The 22983-nt window shown below is 37.2% G+C and overlaps 1 pseudogene; it reads left to right on the top strand.

The window, feature by feature from the left end:
* LOC124509951 (surfeit locus protein 2-like) overlaps positions 1-13733 on the top strand; it is a 67531-nt pseudogene extending 53798 nt beyond the window's left edge.
* Positions 13734-22983: the final 9250 nt, after the last annotated feature.

The following is a 22983-nucleotide window of genomic DNA, read 5'->3' as shown; positions in this document are numbered from 1 at the left end:
TTTTCATGTATACGGAGAAGAGCAAAAGGGACACCTGGGTGGCTTGGTCAGTTAACCGTCCTACTTCAGTTCAGGTCATGATCTCATGGTTTGTGGGTTCAAGCACTACATTGGGCTCTCTGCTCTGTCTCCCTCTCTCTGCCCCTCACCCCCCTCTCTCTCAAAAATAAATACACATTAAAAACCAAAAAGGAAGAAGAGCAAAAACACAAGTCGGTTTTCTGCCATTATGCTTAGAAGCATAAGAAACAGCCCAGAAATCAGAAATTCATGTTCATTAGGCTCAACTGTCTGACTCCTGATGTGGCCAGTTTCATATTTACCTACCTTCCATATGCGAATATTTTTTCAGAAAAACACCTAAAGAGGCAACAAATAACCAAAATGAAGGGAATTTAAAAATGCAAATGGAAGAATTTCTATTTTTGTTAATGATATTAATTATTTTGGTTATTCTGCTTCCAGATTAAGTAAGAAAAGCAAAACAATGTGGTGACTCATCAGAGAGAGAGAGAGAGAGAGACAGAGACAGAGAGAGAGAGAGGTGATAGACTTTGAATTTCCAATGCAATTAATGAAAAATACATTGAGAGGAAGGAAAAATAATTCTTCCTCTACCCTTCTAGATTCTTGGCTGACACCCCTCTGTATTACAAGAGAGATTAACATGAGAAAAACAGACAGAAGTTTAATATCATATGTATCTCCCATATATATCAGAAATATGCAGGAAAACTGAGTAACTCCCCAAAATGGCCAAAGCTACCACCTTACATACCATTGCCAGCTAAAGACAAAAGAAGATGTGTGTGGGAGGGAAACCAATTGGGGGAGGTTATCAGGCAAAGCAGAGTAGATAAAGGTCAGGTTGTTTGCAGATTTAAGCCAGTTGCCTGTTCCACTGATGAGGGTAGATTTAGCCATCCTCCTCCTTCTGATACAGAGAGAGAGACACCCTTACAAATGGAGATTTAAACGTCTCTTACAAAAGGTTAACTTCTACTCGGTTTTCAGAGCTTCTACCCTGTGTCTGCTGTTTCTTAAAAATAACCCTCTCACGATAATCCTTATGCCAAAGAAACATTTTGGAGTGGCAAATTCTGCTCCCTTTCCATATTAAGGATAGATGACTAACAGCAAGAGACCATTTAATGCTACATATAATTTTTAGGAGTTGAGTTTCCCAAATTCTATTCCCACCTCCCACCATGTCATCTCTCAGGTCAAATAAGCACTACCTCCAAGTAAGACACATTCCTAACCATCCTTTTCTCTCGTTTCTTTCACCAATGTATCATCCCCTGCCTCTTGTTCACTCAAGTCCTTGCTCATAACTGGCTATCTTACGTAATAAACTAAATTCCCCCAAAGCGCAAATAGACACAATAGGGCCACGTACCCTATTTTAGAGGATAAAACATGACTGTGCCTTTGCTACCTGTATAGGCTGAAAATGTGGTCACCAAAAACAATTTCAATAAATAAACATCCTTTTAAACATATGTGTGTAGATGTGTGTGTGCATGGACAGTTGCATTTTTGTTTTGCACAGAAGCACAATGTGCAAAATAATTCTCTTTGGGGATAATGCATGCCACAGTCATGGGCAACTTTAAATTTCTGTGGTTAAATGAAATTTCAAAAATTCTGTCCAAGTTTGATGTAAAGGGCTTACTGATCTAGGTCCTTTGAGAAGTAAAACTTTTCAAAAATACAAAGCAGGAAATTGTGATCACTAAGCAGAGTTACCACTGTGATGTTCCCTGTGTATGGCTTATTCAGAGCCCTACAAAAAAGAACACAAGGTAAGCTGGGGGCTTCTGAAGCTCCAGCCCCATGCTTCTTCAAGGCTGCAATCCTGTGAGCTATTCTTGCAATGGCGTTTGATGTAAAATAGTGAAAACATCAGATTATCCTAAGAATACCATTTTAAAAGGAGGAATTTCTGGGATTGCTTTTTTTCTGCTGTGACCCAGAAAGACCCACCAATCCATGGGCAAGCAAATTGCGAGTGTGACAGGACCAGCACAAATTGCTCGGTTATAATGAAGGACCTGGAGCCACCTGTTCCACAGCAGGGATAAATCACAGTCCCTGTTTCTATAAGGCAGGGATCTGCTAGGGAAGGGAAACTGAATATGGGGAAGATTCTAGAGCCAATTTGCTATTCCAGTACTCTTGGGTTCCTTTTTTTTACTAAAGAACAGGGAAAGAATTCTTTTCTACCACTAATTACTCATAACTACCCATAAAAAAATGTGTCCATAAATACCATTTTTGAAATATAGATGTTCTGATCAAAGGTCTGGCCTACATTAGCTCAATTAATTTACACATGTGTTCTCTCCTAGCGCTGTGGGCAACATAACGTCTTCATCATCACCCCTGAAAGTTTTCCAATTTAATCTCACTCAATTACAATCACTGCCTTGGGTTATTCATTCTAATGTAGTTTGCATTCTGTCCACAATGCTCCCAGTCACCTGGTCTCCACTCACCCATAATATGCTGGTTTCATTACTCCAATAGCCATCTCCTGGACTTTTGTTTAATAGTCACAGCAAACAAAGTGAAAACTGAGTATTGCTTTCTGTCCGCCCTTGGGATGTGACCGCTGAATGCTGCTTCACATCTCTGGGAGGCAACCAAGCTGCTTGAACTGATTTTTCTAGTCAGCCCTTTGCCCCATGTGGTCTATTTTGATTCTATCAGCTTATGCCGAGGACGGAGGATACATGCCCTTGAGTGAACACCCAATGCCAATTTGAGTCCATTTTCTTCCCTTGTTTTAGCCAAGCGTGGCTCCTGTCTCAGACTCTCATTGCCTTTCCTTCTGCCACCACAGCTGGTTGCTGTCCTAGAGTTTTATCTCCCCCACTGACTAAAGTACAGGATTGATTTCTGCACTGGGAGGAAAGAATTTAATTGGTGAATAACAGTCACTTTTATTCCCTTGCATTCAGCGAATTTACAAGCTATCTCAGTATTTCAAAAAATAGGGCCTTCAGGCAGGAGTAGCATTGGAATCTGAGCATCAGCCATCTATCTACCTCAAGCACTCAGAGCCCAGTGAAGTTCAGTTGTTACTTAGAAAACCTTAATAGGCACCATGGGACCCTAACACAATCTCTCTTTCACACATAGAAGCAGTCTGCCAACTTTCTAAAGAACAAAGACCCAGTACAGCAGCTCAGCTCTCCACTTTCCTTTCAAGCTCCGTTCCTGTTCATCTAATTTTTGTGTATCCCAAATTAAATTACTTAAGGCATATTCCCCACTAAAATTACAACTAAACTAATGCCATAGAAAAGAGAAATATTTGTCAGTCTTTCTCAGAAATATAGGAATTGAATTAAGTATCAATACTTCTTTTTAAAAGAATATATTGGGGCCCATTGTATCCCAAGATTCAAATAGCAAGCGCAGCCCCTACACTAAGGGGAACAGATGGAGCCCCTAAAGGCTGTGCCTTCCTGCATGAAAATCCACAAGTTATCACCAGGTCATTCGATATGTTGGCTTAGCCACAGGGCCACCTCAGTTCTGTGCTAGAGAACCAAACAATATCAAACTGCCCTACATGCTGGTATTGAAAAAAGCCAGCTGTGAATACTAACATACAAAAATAAATACAATGTCATAGGACATGGATCCACTGAACGAAGTAACAGAAGGATTTATTTTGTTCCTTTGATATAGGACAGAGAAAACTCACACTGAAAATCACATAGGAGAGAAGGTGAGTAGCATGAATGTGACATAAACTGAATGGGAATCTTGGAACCTGTGAATGGGAATCAAGGATGAATTAATATCTTTATAAACCTAACGGTCTCATTCCTACCCCTCACTTCCACTCTCACCCCCATTCGTATGTAATTTACAAATAATACTAAATTATACATTTGGTATAAAAATTATCCAGAGATGGATTTCCCCCCATAATGACAACTTATATTACTTCTTGAAATTTCAGTTAATAAATTTTCTCTAATATGTTCTTCTGCTGGTGTGCTAGGCATCTGCTAAAAATGCCAACAGGCTATTTGTTATTTCCACATCAACAGAAATAATAATTAAGAGTATGTGAAGATAAGAACGAAGTCACGCAGAGGTGGTAATTTTTATTGTGGTGGCACTCACGTTGTTGTTGTTGTTGTTGTTGTTGTTGTCGTTGTTGTTTTGAGATGTTGTTAAGGATGAAACAGTAAGATAAAATTTTTGGAAGACACTAAGGCTACTCTTGAAAGACAGAAAAGAGACTTTTATAAATAACTAATAATTAATCAACTATGAACGGTTAAGTACAGCCCCCGCCACCCCAAGAATGTGCACTTTGGCATGTAGATTATTTTGAGCTGAAGGCACTTGAGACCCTGCAGGCTCAAGAGAAACTTTTGTCCCTCCCTTAACCACACACAAGAATCTAAATTGAGGGTCTTTCTCAGAATTAGGGTTTTTAGCAGAGATAAACTTTATCTGGGTGACCCATCTATATGACAGGGCAAACATCTAATTACCAAATAATGCTCTTCTTATTGCCTAGTTGAGTGCATTCCTTTCCTCTTAAATCCCAGACCCCTATCCCATCTCCTTAATTCAGAATGACATATACACCTCATTTTGCCTGTCATTGGAATTTCCATGTTTATGTAGATTCCCCATATGTACACCTATTAAATTCTATTTTCTCCTGTTAAGTTACCTCATGTTAATGTGATTCTTAGTCCAGTTAGAAGGACCTTTGAGGGGACAGGAATTATTGCTTCTCAACAACTATAATTTAGAACTGTGCTATATGAGCCAGGCAACATGTTACAGGAAAACAGAAACTAGATTCTTCCTTTATTTGGGGAAGGAGGAAAGGTATTAGGGAAAGCTTGGGAAAAAGAAAGCATTTGAACCAGGTCTTTGGTGTTGAGTGGGATTTTGACAATTGAGCGGTTAGAGTAGGAGGACAGGGCCAGGATTAAATTCTAGTAGGATTAGTAAAGCAGAAAATGGAGAAAGCAGGCAGCATACAGGCTGTATCCGTTTGCTATCAATGTTATTAAGGCAACTACTGAATTCTTTTTTTCTGATTTTCTTATAACATAAACTTCTGATCAATAATTTATTCTTCAAAAAGGACCTTTTCACTATAGATTAGCCAGTAGAAGATAAAGATTACATTTTTCTAATGAAGATGACAAAACCGAACCAAAACAAACAAACAAACAAAACCATTAATAGCATTGAGCCACTTCAAATATCCTGAGACAAGTTTAAGCCTTTGTCAACTTACAATGGAACTTCCTTTTAAAATTTTGCCAGAGTGGGGCACCTGGGTGGTTCAGTTGGTTGAACTTCAGACTCTGGCTCAGGTCATGATCTCACAGTTCATGGGTTTGAGCCCCATGTTGGGCTCTGTGCTGACAGTTCAGAGCCTGGAGTCTGCTTCCCTCTCTCTGCTCCTTTCCTGCTCATAATCACTCTATCTCTCTCTCAAAAATAAAGAAACATTAAAAAAAAATTTAAATAAAATACAATTTTGCCAGAGTACAAATAATTGTATCTGTTAAGCAGAAGACACAACAAGAACTAACATTCTAAATTTTATGACATAATTCTGACCAACAGAAATGACAGAATAGTAGAAAAAGAGAAGACTTGTTATGAAGATATAGTTTGGGGCCTGCCAATTAAAAATATGTACTTACTGGGGGCGCCTGGGTGGCGCAGTCGGTTAAGCGTCCGACTTCAGCCAGGTCACGATCTCGCGGTCCGGGAGTTCGAGCCCCGCATCAGGCTCTGGGCTGATGGCTCAGAGCCTGGAGCCTGTTTCCGATTCTGTGTCTCCCTCTCTCTCTGCCCCTCCCCCGTTCATGCTCTGTCTCTCTCTGTCCCAAAAATAAATAAACGTTGAAAAAAAAATTAAAAAAAAAATAAATTAAAATAAAAATACGTACTTATGGGCAAACATTCTACATCTCTGTTTTACCATATGTATAATGAAATAAAAATGATCTATGTAGGGGAGGAAAAATAATTTTTCCTCTACCCTTCAAGTTTCTTCACTGAGATGCACCCCCCCAATAATATAAGATACATTAACAGGAGAAAAACAAACAGAAGTTTAATAACACACGTACCTCCAGTATACATGAGAGATACCCTGGAAAACTGAGTAACTACCCAAAATGGCCCAAATTACCACCTTAAATTTCATCTTCAGCTAAAGACAAAAGAAGATGTTGGGGTGGTAGGGGCCAGTTATGGGAGATTATCAAGAAAAGCGCAGTAAACAAGGGTAAGGTTGCTATGGAGATTTAAGTCCTTGCCTTCTTCATTAATAGCAGTTGCTAGAGATTTGGAGTCATCCTTCACTTCCTGGTACAGAGAGCGATTTCCCCTATATGTATAAACGTCTCTTACGAAAGGGTAACTTCTATTGTTTTCAGTTTTTCCTGTCTGCTGTTCCCTAAAAATAATCAGCCTAAAATAACTCACGTGCCAAAAAGAAATATTTTGAGGTAGATTCTGCACACCTTCATCTACTTTTCAACGGTGTGCATTGGGCAACTTCTGGTTCAAAGTACATATCTCATATATTGTTGGCATTATTATTATTGAATATATAAAGTCACTAAGCCACCTAAAGTTCATAATAAACACCTAAAGTTAGTCCAGACTTCAGAAAAACAATTCAAACCATTCAGAGAAAAGATGCATATGTCTTTACAGCCATAGATTCTGAACAGAAATAAACATTTAGAGAAATAGAATACAGCAAAAAATAAATAAATAAATAAATTCTAACTTTACAATCTTGACTCAATTTGGTCCATATGCCCATGCTATTTTCTTTTGCTGAATTTTCCTTTTTACTTATTCAAATTATATTATTTAACAAATCAGGCAGGAATTGCTTCCGTATGGCTAATCTAATCTTTGCTTTCTTCCCGCATGGAGCTGTTATTTTCCTTTATTCATTTTTGCATTGTCTCTCTTTCCTCTTTTTTTTTTTCTTTTCCTGTTTTATTATTAGAAACCAGTGGTTTGCTGAAACATTGGAGAAAGCACAGAATGCTGGTAACTAATACTGCACCCTGCTCCTGAAAGATACCCCATTACAGATGTCACTGAGCCACACAAACATGGATAAGGGTAAGAAAAGTGCATCACAAATACCTCATTTGAGTTTCTCCACTCCATGTAAAGCTAACACTAAGACCTATATGTCATGAAGCTACATCAGCAGCAGTTTCAACTCCCTGAGGACAAGGACCAAAATATCCATTATTGAAGTAAGAAGTCTATTTCCATTTTGCACTTCAGCTCTCTATTTCTGTATAAAAAATACATTAAGAATCATGCAAGTATATACTCTGCTTTTCATTCAGATAATTTTGCATGAATTATCTCAGGGCAAAAATATAATAAGTTAAATCCAAATGCATAAAAAAAACTGCAGTGAATAATAAAATGGCACTTAAAGTATAGACTTAAGCTGTCAACATATCCCTCAGTAGTTTACTTTACTATCAACCTAGTAAAGTATATATTAAAAAAAAGTGGTACACTATTTTGCCCTTAAAGGTTAGATTATGACATATACTAAAAGCATGACTGGGGGCGCCTGGGTGGCTCAGTCAGTTAAGCGGCCGACTTCAGCCAGGTCATGATCTCACGGTCCGTGAGTTCGAGCCCCAGCGTCGGGCTCTGTGCTGACAGCTCAGGGCCTGGAGCCCATTTCAGATTCTGTGTCTCCCTCTCTCTCTGACCCTCCCCTGCTCATGCTCTGTCTCTCTCTGTCTCAAAAATAAATAAACGTTAAAAAAAATTAAAAAAATAAAAGCATGACTGTTCTCGAAGCATAAAGTTGCATGCCAACGTATGTATTCTCTGCCTTCAGTTCTATAAAATGTATATTTAGAGTTGTTATCAGAAATACCAACTGATTGCAATATTCGTAACAATAAAAGAATCATTTTCTAAAATAAGGCCCAGATCATAGAAACACTAATTTTAGTATTTCCTAAAATTAATGTGGGAGGAAGGGTGTGTCTGTGTGTGTATCTTTAAAGGGTATTACCGTGAAAGAGAAAACATATATACCAAAGTAACAATAAGAAAATGTCTGTATTCAAAAAGAGGTAAAGGTAAAGTAAAAAGGCTCTGTTCTTAGAAAATCATTGACCTCCTTACCCTCCCCACATATGCTCTGATTAGCTCAATAGCAATCGTTATCTAATCCGAAGTCTTCAACCTTGAGAAAGCACTCATCTCTATGCAAAGCAATTAGGGAAAAAGTGTTCCCTGCACAAAGTAGTTTCTCAATAATGATGCTTTGGCCATCCAGAACAACATGGATAGGAGACAGGCATTAATGAGTCAGGTCTGCTGGAAATAGCACACATTTTAGAAATCAAAGGCTTTGCTAGAAAGGGCATAATTCCATCTCTGAAGGTCACAGAGTCCTTCACATTCACTTCATTTCTGGATATTGTATGCTGAAATTACAATCATCCTCCTAAGCCTGGTTAGCATCTGCTGAACCAGGTCAGCAAAAGGAATCCAACTTTAACACAACTGAAATTCTAATTATTTGTACATGGTCATTATTTCTGGGGAAATTATTGCAGGGGCACATATCTGTCTAAATATGTCCATTGAATTTTTATTTTCTGCTCTTTTGCTCTCAAGCATATTGCCGTTGCTGGAACAACTTACCAAGAAGAACTAAAAAAAATTCTAAATCCTTCAAAAAAAAAATAGTAAAGCCGGAATACTAGTCTGAAATAGACCTACACTCCCAAACCAAGCATTAGTACTACAATTTATGTTAAATTTTATAATCTTATACTATAGTTTAAGTTGAAAGTTCAAGACATGCACTGTAGTTTCTTCCAAAAATGGCCACGATAAGATTTCTGGTCCCATATGCTTTTCCAGAACTTTGCCACTCTCTCACCAAAAGGTGTGGTCTATTTCCCCTCCCTTTGAAATTGAGCAGGACTCTGCCACTGCCTTGACAAAGAGAATATAGGAAGAGGTATTGTGTGACTTCTGAGAGTAGGTAAAAAAAAAAAAAAAAAAAAAAAAGAAGGCAATTCAGCCTTTGCTGGTTTCCCTCTCTTTCTCTGGGTATGAGCCTTGGGAGCCTTCTGCCAATTTGTAAGAAGTCCTGCTACCCTAAAGCCACCAAGTTGGCAAGATCACATAGAGTGACAAGAGACAGAGATGCCCAGAGAAACCTTCAAATAATTCCAGTCTCTAGTCTTCAAATCTTCCAGCTGGGTCCTACACATTATGGAGCAGAGACAAACCAGCCCACCATGCATTGAAAATATTTCTGACCCACAGAATCACTGAAAAAAATAAATGATGTTTTGTGTTACTAAAGTTTTAGGAAGTTTTATTATACCATTATAATAATTAGAACACTTCCATAAAAGAAATAAAGAGCAGGGGTGCCTGGATGACTCAGTTAGCGTCCCACTCCACTCAGGTCATGATCTCGTGGTTCGTGGGTTTGAGCCCGTGTCAGGCTTCATGCTAAGAGCTCAGAGTCTACAGCCTGCTTTGGATTCTGTGTCTCCCCCTCTCTCTGCCCTTCCCTTGCTCGCTCTCTCTCTCCCTCTTTCTCTCAAAAACAAATAAACATTTAAAAAATTTAATAAGAAAATGTATTAATTATTGAAAAAGAAATATAGAGCAAACTTGGGGCAAATGTTCCATTTACTGCATCTGACTCTTGCCTTCATTTTTACTGCCTTTGAAGAACAGTGTAAACTTTCCAAATCAGTACTCAATTCCTTAATGAAATGGAACTGCATGTCCTATCAAATATACAAATATGAATGATATAATGCCCATTAAATACTTTGAACCTTCATTAAGATCAAAGTATATGTAAAATCTTCCCAAAGGAGACCGAAAGATCTGCCATTTGCCCACATTTTCTGGGACAACACCCATCACACCTCTTCCCATACATATACACACTACCTTTGATATGGCCAACAGATAAAACAAAACACAAGATAGATACATGTCTCTCTTATTCTTCATTCTTACATCCAAATGTAGGAGCCAAAGGTAGGCTGCCTCTAAATGGGTCACTTTGACATATTGATTATTTCAAATAAAAGTTACTTAAGAGAGTCTAGGCAAGAAAGACACTCAGGCCCTTCTCTGTACCCCTGGAAACAGGAAATAAAACTCTCATGTGAAAGGTACCCTCCTTGAAGCAAGAAATAAAGAGACATCTTTATCATCAGAGATGGGAAATTTAGAGCTGAGAAGGCTGTATAAACAACCTTTATTTACTTCTTACCAATTTATGCCACAACCCAAATTCTGTTTAAAATTCCTTACTAATTGGAGCTGCCAAAGTTAAGTTTTCTTTGTTTTGTCAAGTCCTCACAGAAGTATTGTCTCTTTGTCTAAAAAGTACAAAAACTTCCAGCCTTGGTCATTTCTTTAGGATTTAATTTCATTATTGAGCCCCTGTGCACATGTAATAAAACTTTGGTTCTCTATTAATCTCTCCTTCTGGAAGATGCTGAGGGTAAAGAAAAAGCTTTCCCTGCCTTCACAACATTCCAGCTTCTTGTCCCTGAGAGTAAAGTCCAAGCAAGAGAAATTAGTAACTTGAGGGGACTGTCAGAAGAAACTGATAACCTTCAATGACAAATCTCTAAACAGAGAGAAGTAATAGTTTAATGAAAGATTTGCTCATTACCTAACTTTCAATTAAAAAATGAAGGTTGACACCAAAGTTTTGCAACTCTTACATATTTGCAATCATCATCATAGTGACAGATTTTTTTAAAGGATGTATTAAGCACAGACACTTCCTCAAAGAATTTCAGGGAATAAGAAAAATGATAGTCTTAATTTCTCTGAAACTAATGTTTTATTAAGCTTGTAAGTCTGAAAAACTGTTCATCTGAAAACAATCTCATTCAGAATAGCATTAAAAAAGAACAAAAGACTTAGGAATAAATTTGACCAAGGAGGTAAAAGATCTATCCACTGAAAATTATAAGATCAGTGAAAGAAGTTGAAGAAGAAGCAAATAAATAGAAAGATATGCTATGCTCTAAATTAGAAAAATTCATGTTGTTAAAATGTACACACTATATAAAGTGATCTACAGATTTAATTCAATTCCTATCAAAATTCTAAAGTCATTTTTCACAGAAATAAAAAAAAATCCTAAAATTTGTAAGAATCACAAAAGACCCTGAAGAGCCAAAGCAATTGTGAGAAGAGCAAAGCTGTAGGCATCACGCTTCCTGACTTCAAACAATATTACAAACTACCGTAATCAAAACAGTATGGTAGCAGCATAGGGGTACACACATAGACCAACAGAACAGAATCAGAACCTAGAAATAAATCCACACATACATGGTTAATTAATTTATGACAAATGAACCAAGAATATTCAGTAGGGAAAGGATAGTCTTTTTAATAAATGGTGTTAGAAAAACTGGATTGCCACATGCAAAAGAGTGAAACTGGACTGCTATCTTACATGATACACAAAAATCAATTCAAAATGGATTACAGGCTTGAATGCAAGACCTAAAAGTGTAAAACTCCTATAAGGAAGCATAGAGATAAATTTCTCAGACATTGGTCTGGCAATGATTTTTTTGGGTTTGACATCAAAAGCAAAAGCAACCAAACCAAAAATAAACAAGTAAGACTATATAAATCTTAAAAGCTTCTGCTCAGCAAAGGAAACCATCAACAAAATGAAAAGGCAACTTATGGAATGGGAAATGGACAAAATATACACAAACCACACATTCAGTAAGAGGTTAGTACCCAAAATATATAAGGAGCCCATACAACTGAACAGCAAAAAAGCAAATAACCAAATTAATAAATGGACAGAGGACCTGAATAGATTATATCTTCCAAAGAAGACATACAAATAGCCAATAGCTGCTAACATCACTAATCAGGGAAACACAAATCAAAATCACCATGAGGTTATCCTAAACCACTATGTTAGGATTGGTATGAAAAAGATGAGAGAGAACAAATGTTGGCAAGGATGTGGAGAAAAGGTATAGTCACTATAGAAAATATGATGGAGGTTCCTCAAAAAATTAAAAACAGAATTGCCCTATGATCCAGCAATCCCACTTCTGATATATATCCAAAGAGAACAAAACTGTTATTTTGAAGAGCTATCTGTATTCCCATGTACACTGCAGTATTTTTCACAACAGTCAAGGTGTGGAAACCATCTAAGTGTTCGTCAATGGATGAGTGGATCAAGAAAAAAAAAACATATATATATATATATATATATATATGATAAAAATGTGATATATATATATATATTTGTGAAAATATATATAATCAAACAGTATGGTAGCAGCATAGGGGTACACACATAGACCAATAGAACAGAATCAGAACCTAGAAATAAATCCACACATACATGGTTAATTAATTTATGACAAATGAGCCAAGAATATTCAGTAGGGAAAGGATAGTCTTTTTAATAAATGGTGTTAGAAAAACTGGATTGCCGGGGCGCCTGGGTGGCGCAGTCGGTTAAGCGTCCGACTTCAGCCAGGTCACGATCTCGCGGTCCGTGAGTTCGAGCCCCGCGTCAGGCTCTGGACTGATGGCTCAGAGCCTGGAGCCTGTTTCCGATTCTGTGTCTCCCTCTCTCTCTGCCCCTCCCCCGTTCATGCTCTGTCTCTCTCTGTCCCAAAAATAAATAAACGTTGGGAAAAAAAATTAAAAAAAAAAAAACTGGATTGCCACATGCAAAAGAGTGAAACTGGACATTTTTGTGAAATCACACACACATATGTATATTATATATGTATGTCATATATATATATATATATACACAAAGATACATATAATGGGATATTATTTAGCCTTAAAAAGAAGGAAATCATGTTATTTGTGGCAATATTGATGAAAATGGAGAGCATTATGCTAAGTGAAATAAGGCAAACAAAGAAAGATGAATACTGCATGGTATCACTCATAAGTGGAATTTTTAAACAAAAGGTCAAATTCATAGAAACAAAGTGGAAAAGTAGTTGCTAAGGGCTGGAGGAGGTTGGTAGAACGGTACAAACTTTCAATTATAAGATGTATAAGGTTTGAGTATCTAATGTGTGACTATAGTTGATAATATTATATTGTATAATTGAAATTTGCTAAGAGAGTAGAACCTAAATATTCTCACACACACAAACTCACACAGACTCACTCTATGGCACATCAACAAGTCCCCAGAACATGTGCTGAGGCATCCCCAGGGCCAGCGGTACCAGAGAGCTCTGCGTGAATATGAAGAGTGTCAGAAGCAGGGTGTGGAGTGTGTGTCTGCCTGCCTCCTTCACAAAAGGAGACCGAGGGAAGACCAGATGGACAGCTCCAGGCCACCTTGCCTGAGAGAAGCCTTCTGGAAACCTGCATCCAGCAATGACAATGCAACTGTGAGTGACAGTGATGACAGCATGACAGACCTCTAACCACCGGAATTGTTCACCAGAAAGGACCTGGGAGGGACTGAGCATGGCGACAGCACCAATGACTTTTTGACAGAAGAGGAGGACAAGAAGCCATGACACCCAACAGAGAAAGGCCCTGGGGACAGAGAAGAGATGGAAATGGACTAGGAACTGGTCCTCAAGCATGGGAAGAGATAGTTGGGTTCACTGAAAAAGTTCAAAAGTCATCACCGTACACCTAAGAGCTCCAGCTCTTTTATTTTTTATTTTTTTTTAATTTTTTTTTCAACGTTTATTTATTTTTGGGACAGAGAGAGACAGAGCATGAACGGGGAGGGGCAGAGAGAGAGGGAGACACAGAATCAGAAGCAGGCTCCAGGCTCTGAGCCATCAGCCCAGAGCCCGACGCGGGGCTCGAACTCACGGACCGCCGAGATCGTGACCTGGCTGAAGTCGGACGCTTAACCGACTGCGCCACCCAGGCGCCCCGAACTCCAGCTCTTTTAAACAGTCATGTTAATAAACGGCTGCTGGAGGAAAACAAAAATTAAATAAATAAATAAATAAATAAATAAATAAATAAATAAATAAATGAAATAATTGTTATAATGTATATGTATATCAAATCACCACATTGTACACATTGAATATCTTACTACTTTTCAATTATAAATCAAAAACTGAGAAGTTATTTAAAGAAAAACAATAAACTATCTTATGGTTATTCTGCAAATATTATAGAGCGACTAAAATGTGAAGTGGGAAATTCTAGGTATTTTGGGGTATGAGGAATCTTTCAGAGAAGTATAGTACAGGAGATAAGGTCTTCCCATAAATAACATAGAAAATGATGAAATAAAGAAAAACAGATAGGGTTTTTCAGATATTAGAGAGATTGCTTCCATATGTAGGAGAACAGTCATGAAAGGTCTCATCAATGGATAGCAAACTGAATATTTGGGGAAGAAAATTCCGTGGAGAAAAATTAACATGTATAAAAGCTCAGAATTTGGAAAACATCATTGAGATCAAGAGTGGATAAAATGGAAATGGGATTGGAAAGGTAAAATAGGATTAATATTAAGGGGCAATATTAAGGTGGGAGATTGGAGTCTTTGAATGATAGGAAAAGTTTGAATTTATTATTTAAGAAACGGAAAACAATTGAAGATTTCTGAACAAGGGAATGACATAATATGGGTTGTACTTCAAGAACAGTGATGCCTTTTGCTTATATGGCACTTTATCATTAAAAAGCATCCCAATGTATTTTATCTCATGTTTGTATCACAAACCTCTGTGAGGCATGTAGAGAAGAGATTATTATCAAATAATCCACCCCAAATCATAGTGTTATTTGGTGGCATAAGCCAGACTCAGAGCCAAGCTGTTACTAAGGTACAGCAGCAGGCTCTCTACTAAAATGCAAAGTGAGCTAGTTGGTGGTATATGAAGATGAACTGACAAGTCAGGGAGGCTGTGAAATAATCCCTGTGAAAGATGATCAAAGTGGGGACAAGATGAGACTTGTCTCCATGATACAGGAAGCAAAATTATCCAGGTAGAAGAATTTAAACAGCATTCTTCACTGAAAAGCAGCAATTGTAAAACCGTTGAATTTTGTTTCATATGTACTGCCTTCAGTAAATCATCCTATGACTCTCCAGTTTATGAAAAGAGACTTTATGAAGCTCTTAGTAACTAAATTACCAGCATAGAAAATTAAATGGAAAATATACACATTCCTTCCTACAAAATAAAATCTTAACAAATTCTTATTTCAGGAAGTTTATTTTAACACTGGATTATGAAAATATCATGCTCTGACACTTACAGTGGAATGATATCAAAGCACAGTATTACAAAGGTTTTAAAATATTCAAAACATTCTAACAAGAGTAAAATTCTCCTTTGTATTCACTTCAATCACCATAAGGAAAATCACCACAAAGTAAAAGCATAAAGCGCTTCTTTTTCTTTCTCCTAAACCTTAAAACAATTCAAAAAAGTTCCATCAACAGTTTGGACTTATACATACAGATCTAATTAAAAAGCCTAGAAGTGCAGGCCAAGCTAAGTCTTAAGCATTTGAAATTGCTAAAAATCGATACGAAATTAACATGGTAAACTATGGTTAGTTGAAGATCTTTGCAAATTTGCAAAATGCTTCCAAATCATGGCAGCTCATCTCAAATGTTCCAAGGAAGCAAGACAGTTTTGCCATATTTCTATTTTCCCATGAATGGTAATGATAATTATTCCCCCTTCCTCCTGAGTGGCTTGTGCTGTGCCTTATTACAAAGGGGGAAAACAATGATTTATAAACATTGGGCCAAAGAGAAACAGGGCCAAATGGATATACCTGAGCACCAAGAGTCCCCAGGGCAGAATAAATGTCCAGGATTTCCACAGAGTATGGGCAGAGTTTCAAGAGCTATTTGAACAGAAAATGAACTAAAACAATTAAAATGTTGATGCATTTTAACTGACACAAAATCACCTTCTCTCCTTCTTAACAACTCTGCCAAAGCTATCTTCACAAGCAAATGTCAGGAGGCACAGTTCATAGTTAAGTCGACAATCAAACAAGAACAGCTGCATGTGTCTGGCACATTGGAGACTCCGAGAGCATTTACTAAACAGACAACCTAGGAGCCACATATGCTAAGTAAGGACAGTACCCACCTTGAAGTTCATGAGAAGATATTCTACCAAAGTCCAAGAGAAAGGGGAAAGAATGTTTACTCCCAGGAATGAAAGCATTCACACTGGCACGCGTGTGAGCCTCATCCTGTGACACTCAGAGCTCTTAGTGCATTCATTTTCAATCTCTCCCAGATGCAACTTTATAGGTCGGAAATACCTAATGCTGGATATGCTAAGTGGGCCCTTCTGTCTGTAACAAGACCACCAACTGTACTGAAGGAAGTGCCTCAAATAATGAGGGAGAGAAGTGCCATCAGTGTTTCTCCCTTTATTGTAATACTATCACGGTCACTTTATCACTCAGATACCATTTTTTAAAAAGAACTCATTGAACACCGCAGAAAATACTCTTCTGCCTACTGAAAAGTATGCTGATTGGAACTCAATTGGCTTAATCTTTTTAGTGTTTTGATCTTAAGGGTTTTTATTCATCTCAGGCTTTTCTATCAAGAAAGATATTCTTGTATGATCCCTGTTCATCAACTAATTGGCTTGACTTGAAAGTCACTACATCTCTGTGTAAGTTCTTCTATTTGCAAGATGTTAAAAGGATTATAAAATCTATAATGTAAACTGCTGAAAAAAATTTTAAACTTCATTGTTAAGACTGTGGTTCATATACATTTTATTTTTTTAATTCCTATTAATTTTCAATACATCCATCATATTCTTTCCCAAGTATATATCAAATATCAACGAAAGCTTCATGTGTTCAGAGTCAAGAAAGAATTGCAACTTTCCTCCTGAATTCCTTGTCTAGGATGTTGGTTATTTTCACTTATACTTTGACCTTGATAAACTGTCTCAGCACACTCATAATAAACATAATCTCTTCAAAGAGGCATAAATCAGCTAATCAACATGCCAACTACAGTGAATAACAAGGGATAAATGAGCCTGTTGAAAAAATACCCAGAATGATGCCACTAGTGATAAGGAATTGCAGTAAGTGTATTAAAATGAGATGACCACTGTAGGGGGGAACCTGGCTGGCTCAGTCAGGTGGAGCAAGCTCTTGATCTTAGAGTCGTGAGTTCGAACCCTACGTTGGGTGTAAAGATTAAATACAAAATTCTTAAAAACAAATAAAAAATAAAATAAAATGACCACTATAGTGTTTATATCTCATAGCTCTCCCATGTTGATAGGGCACAGATATCTGTCAATATCAATATCACATGCCCCAGTGTTTTGCTGGAGGGTTTCCATACAACAAGTTAAGGTACAACTTCAGCCCAAACTCTCCCCAACCATACTTCTTCTCTTTCCCTTCACCTATTTTCACAGGTAGAATGCTGATGGTAGCTGGCCTCAGAAGCAGTTCCTGAGTATAAATATCAAACATTACACAGAAGGAATCCCTGTTTGATGTGATGTAGGTACGTCAGATCTGATGACTTCCCTGATGAAAACACTAACAGATTCCACAGTTAGTTTTCACAATAAAATCCTGGCTCCTTCCAATGGCTCACAAGCCCTGAGTGGTCTGACTCGGGCCACACCAGCCTTCCTCCTGTACCCCTAGTGGCCATTTATAACTTTGAAATAAAAATAATAGCTACCTCAAAGGATGCTTTAAACATTAACGGAAGTTCATATTCATAAAGGACTGGGAAGTATGTCTGATACATACTAAGTGTTTTGCTGATTGTTCCTCCCTCTAGGTTTGTGTATTTTCTGTCTGCTTTATTAGGAATGTAATTATGCTAGCTCTTAGCTAAACTGGCCACTCCTCAGAGCAGCCTTCCCAAACGTCTCATCCAAAGAAGCAAAACCACTCACCTTGACAGGTTACCCTTTCTCTCAATGCCTTCATTGCTTTCTGTCATTATCTCCTTCTTATATTTCTTTCCTTTCATGCTGTCATTTCTTATTATGACACAAGCTCCATGAGGGCAGAGACCCTGCTTCCTTTTGAATCTCTCGTTCTTGACATAGAACTTGAACATATATTGGGTATTTGTCTAAATATGTGTTTAGTTAATTAGTTAATGGGATCATGAGATCTGGATCCCAATTTCATTATTTGGAAAGTCTCCTAATTCCTCAGAGTTTCAATTATCTCATTTATAATTAAAGATAATTACTACTTCTCTACCTGTGCTTCAGTTGGAAATGCAAATTGGCTAATCTACATGAAAGTGCTATAGAAACTGTAAATATTACTCAAATATTAGTTGTTACTTTAAAGAAACAAGCTAAAACAGTAGAATAAGTATTAGATCACAAGTCAAAAGCCTAAATGCAACTTCCTTCCAGTCTTTATTCTGAGACTCTGAGTAAACGTACTTCCCTGAGCATCTGATTCTTCATTAAAGAAGGATGGTAATTTGGTTTTATGAGAATTACATGACTCATCTAGACAATCATAAAAGTCGTGTGAATATGTATAAAAGGTTACTTACAAAATAGTGGAATCATACCAAGACAGCCTTCCCATTCCCCTCACCTTGATTATACTTTAGACAGGCATCTCTTTGACTATAAACCCTGATTTCCCTTTCTTAGGGCTTTTTTTTTTTTTTTTAGAAAACTTGCAATTGTAAATTCTTTCTCTGAGAGAAATCTTCTCTGAGCCTCTTGTAACCCAAAGATATTTTCCTCTAAGACTTGGGAACCATCCACTTGAGAAGTAATCATCAACAAAGATACTACTCCTAACTCTGAGTTACGTAGGAAGGTAGGAGCCTAATTTTGATGAGCAACAATTAGCAAACACAGATTGTCTAATCACATTGACCAGTGTCCTCAGGTATGTTTCCATGAATTCACTCCAGTGCCTAAAAACTCTTCTACATTTTATTTCCACAGAATTTAGTTCACTGTCGCCTTTATTCCAATAACCTCAATTCTTATTACAATAGAATAAAGACTTCCTTGACAGTTTAAACTGGTGAAATTTTTCTTTAAACAAATTATAGGAGTGTAAACAATGGCTCCTTTGAATTAGATTGAGTTTATCACAAACTCCACCAAAACAATCTGGATCAGACTGAGTCGTGACCATCTCTCTCAAACTTTTCTATCCTCAGGAGTATATTTTTAGAGCAGTTTTAGGTTCACAGTAAAATGGAGAGAAATATATAGAGATTTCTCAAATAATGTCCTGCCCCCACACATGCATAGCATCTCCTGTTATCAACATCCTCTACTAGGGTGATACATTTGTTACAACTGATGAACCTACATGGATACATCATAATCACCCAAAGTCCATAGTTTATCTTAGGATTCACTCTTGGTGTTGTACATTCTATAGACTTGGGCAAATGTATAATGAAATGTATACAGCATTATAGAATCATACAGAGTATTGTCACTGCCCTAAAAATTCACTGTGCTCTGCCTATTGATTCCTCCTTCCTCCACTCCCTGCCCTAACCCCTGGCAACTTGGGTTTTACTGTTTCCACAGTTTTGCCTTTTCCAGAATGTCATATAATTGGAATCATACAGTGTGTAGCCTTTTCAGATTGGCTCCTTTTACTTAGTAATATGCATTTATGCTTCTCTGTGTCTTTTCATGACTTGATAGTTCACTTCTTCTTAGTGTTAAATAATATTCTATTGTGTAAGATATACCAGTTTATTTATCCATTTGCCTAATGAAGGACTTGTGGTTGCTTCCATGTTTTGGCAATTCATGTGCACATTTTTGTATGGACATAAATTTTAACTCCTTAGGGAAAACACCAAGGAGTGAAATTGCTAATCACATGACAAGTGTATGATTAGTGGACTGGAAACTGTCAGAGGCACCTGAGTGGCTCAGTCAGGTAAGCATCTGACTCTTGATTTTGGCTCAGGTCACGATCTCATGGTTCATGAGATCAAGCCCCACATTGGGTTATGCTCTGAGAGTGCAGGGCCTGCTTGGGCTTCTCTCTCTTCCTCTCTCTCTGTCCCTCCCTCACTTTCTCTGTCTCTCAAAATAAATAACTAAACTTTAAAAAAAAGAAAGAAACTGTCAAACTGTCTTCCAAAATGGCTGTACCATTTTGCATTCCCATCAGCAATAAATGAGAGTCTTTGTTGCTCCCTCTTCTTGCCAGCATTTGGTGGTGTTAGTGTCCTGAATTTTGGGCATTCTCACTGTAAACTGATAATTCACTGTTGTTTTAATTTGCATTTTTCTGATGACATACAATGTGAAGCATCTTTTCACATGCTTATTTGTCATATTTGGTCATCCTTCAATCTTTTCTCATCTTCTCATTTCTATGTCAAATACATCTAAAACACCATCACCTCCAAGTTTCTCCTTAAAATTTATGTTCACGTGCAAATAATTTGATGACAGTGATTGTTCAGTTTGATTGTAAAATCTTTGTAACACTTGTCATTGTTGTCATTCAACATAACTCATTTCAGTGCCTCAGTCTCTGCTCCTGTGAAACGAGTAAGCTGGATCAAACAATTCCTTTCCAGTCGTGTTATTTGGGGAATCTAAAATGTTTTTCAGAGGCTTTCTCAATATCTTGATACTGCATCTATAATCCCTTTGGATGCTTAAGGGAAGATACAGGGATGATAAGCCCTCTATCCAGAACATGCAATGTAACTGCCCTACATAATTTTTTAAGGTTTGAAATGTATGGATTTTTACAATTTTTTTCCCATCATTACTACTATCCTGAAACTATATTTACTAGCAATCTACTTAAACCTCTCTGGGATAAATTCAGCTCTGAATGACACATGGTGAAACCAATTTTAAATACTGGATGTCAAAATTAAATCGACACTTATTTAGCAGGAAATTATGACACTGCTTTAAATTTCCAAAGATTTCTGTTGCTCTTTTTAGAAGTTATCAGTCCAGTGACAAATATCACATTGTTGTCCTGGATTTGTTCTGAATTCAGACTTACTCATCTCATACCTTGCCTGTGGGTCTCCCCAGTTCCTGAACTTCTCTGCTCAGAGTATCCCTAAGTTTAGAACCATTAAAGCATCTGCTTTCAGAAGATACATTCGGAATTTCCAGACAGAAATACCCATGAAAATCAAACCAAAGGTGAGTATCAGAGTAAATCAGATTTATATTTGACTCAGTGACTGATTTTCATTTGATCAACTGCCTGATTTCTTTATCATCGTTTTGCAGGTGAGTCACCGTTAAATGTCATGGTTGCTTTATGTCAAAACAAAGTGAAAATCTGTTACTATCAATCTGTGAACATAAATTCAAATACAGTAAGAACTTCCTTGAGAACCTATGATAAAATCTTAGCTTTTCAAAGAACTAATCAGTACAAACAGAACATAAAGAATGCCCTCCATGTTTCATTTGATTTTCCATTTTGCAACCATTTGATAGTGACTGTCTTTTTGATATCACAAACAGTTAGCAGACGAGTATAGAAGAAAAAGTTATTCCTTAGATATAAATATTATGGGTTAAGCTCACTGCAAGTCAATGTAATACAAGAATCTTAAAGAAACAAATTACAAAGAGCTCCAAAAGAAGCAGACACTTCATATTGAACCATATAATATAAAGTAACATTTAAATGGTTTCAAATGACTTATTCCTTTTTAAAAAAATAATTCTAAGTAATCTTTTAGATTACCAGGATATATTCCCAAAAAAAATCTTAATAATTACTTACACTTATTCATTAGGAATCAGAAAAAAGAAAACATATCTAGCATTTACTGAACATATACATTGCTCATTTATTCTTCAAAACAGCCTTACAAGGGAAGAACTGCTACTTTCATTTTATAGATGAGAAAACTAAGGCTTGGAGTGCCTAAATAGAACTTATCCAAGGACATAAAATAGAAATGTTAGAGCCACATTTGAAATTAGTTCCGTTTAACTCAAAACCTATCCTTTTTTCTTTATACTACACTGCCTCTGGCATTAAAAGAATGTTCTACTATCAGGAGAATAGAGGCAACGTTAAAAAGAAAACATCCAATCTTGGTGATACATGTGATCTGTCCTTCAGTTTCAGCAAAATGGGAGGACTGAAGTGAAGCCTAGGTTTGATTTAGAGGCTTTGCTGTGTTGTTTCATTAGACAGGGGAACTACCAAGCAGTACGTTTTATATGGTTTCTATGAAAAAGGATTTTGGGACTTGATAATGGAGGTAATTGTGCTTAAAAACATTTTGAAATAGATTAAAGAGATAACAGTGAGAAATCAAACATCTCCGTGCAAATATAATGGCAGCCCATGTTCCTGGCACAGATTTTTCTTAGGAGTTTGCAGACATAACTACAATTCAGGGCCAGAGATAACTCTTTAGTTACAGATGCCATAGTGAAATTTGTTTCTGTAGCCACATTTATGAAACCCAATTGCCACTTTGTCCATACCCCTGGAAGAAAGACCTTCTACAATATTTGGTTGTTTTTCCTAAAGCAATGTTCTAAATTTATTGCTCGCAAACTCTATGACCTTAAAAAGAAACTCTCAGTGCTGCCTGAAATTAGTGAACATTGGAATTAGATGTTGTTACTTTAAAACTCATCTTGTATTTCCAGACTCATTGCCTACGACTCTCTCACGTGGACTCTTGTCTAGCAAATGGAGGTTAATAACTATCCTAAACCCAATCCATCCTTGAATTTGTTCATGCTGCTCTCCCTACCTGAAATAGTCATTTCCCACTGTAATACTACCACCAGTACTGCCTAAAGAATCCCTAGATTATCACTATTACTTGCAAATAATAGAAAATCCAAATGGGGTGCCTGGGTGGCTCAGTCGGTTGAGTGTCCCACTCTTGATTTTGACTCAGGTCATAATCCCAGGGTTGTGAGATGGAGCCTGGTATCGGGCTCC

The sequence above is a fragment of the Lynx rufus genome, unplaced genomic scaffold (genome assembly GCF_022079265.1).
Source record: "Lynx rufus isolate CCGP_SWC_20201006 ecotype Redwood Valley unplaced genomic scaffold, mLynRuf1.p SCAF_1, whole genome shotgun sequence".
In the NCBI taxonomy this organism is placed as follows: domain Eukaryota; kingdom Metazoa; phylum Chordata; class Mammalia; order Carnivora; family Felidae; genus Lynx; species Lynx rufus.
The sequence above is the reverse complement of the archived record's forward strand: the minus strand, read 5'-3'. Positions and strand labels throughout refer to the sequence as shown.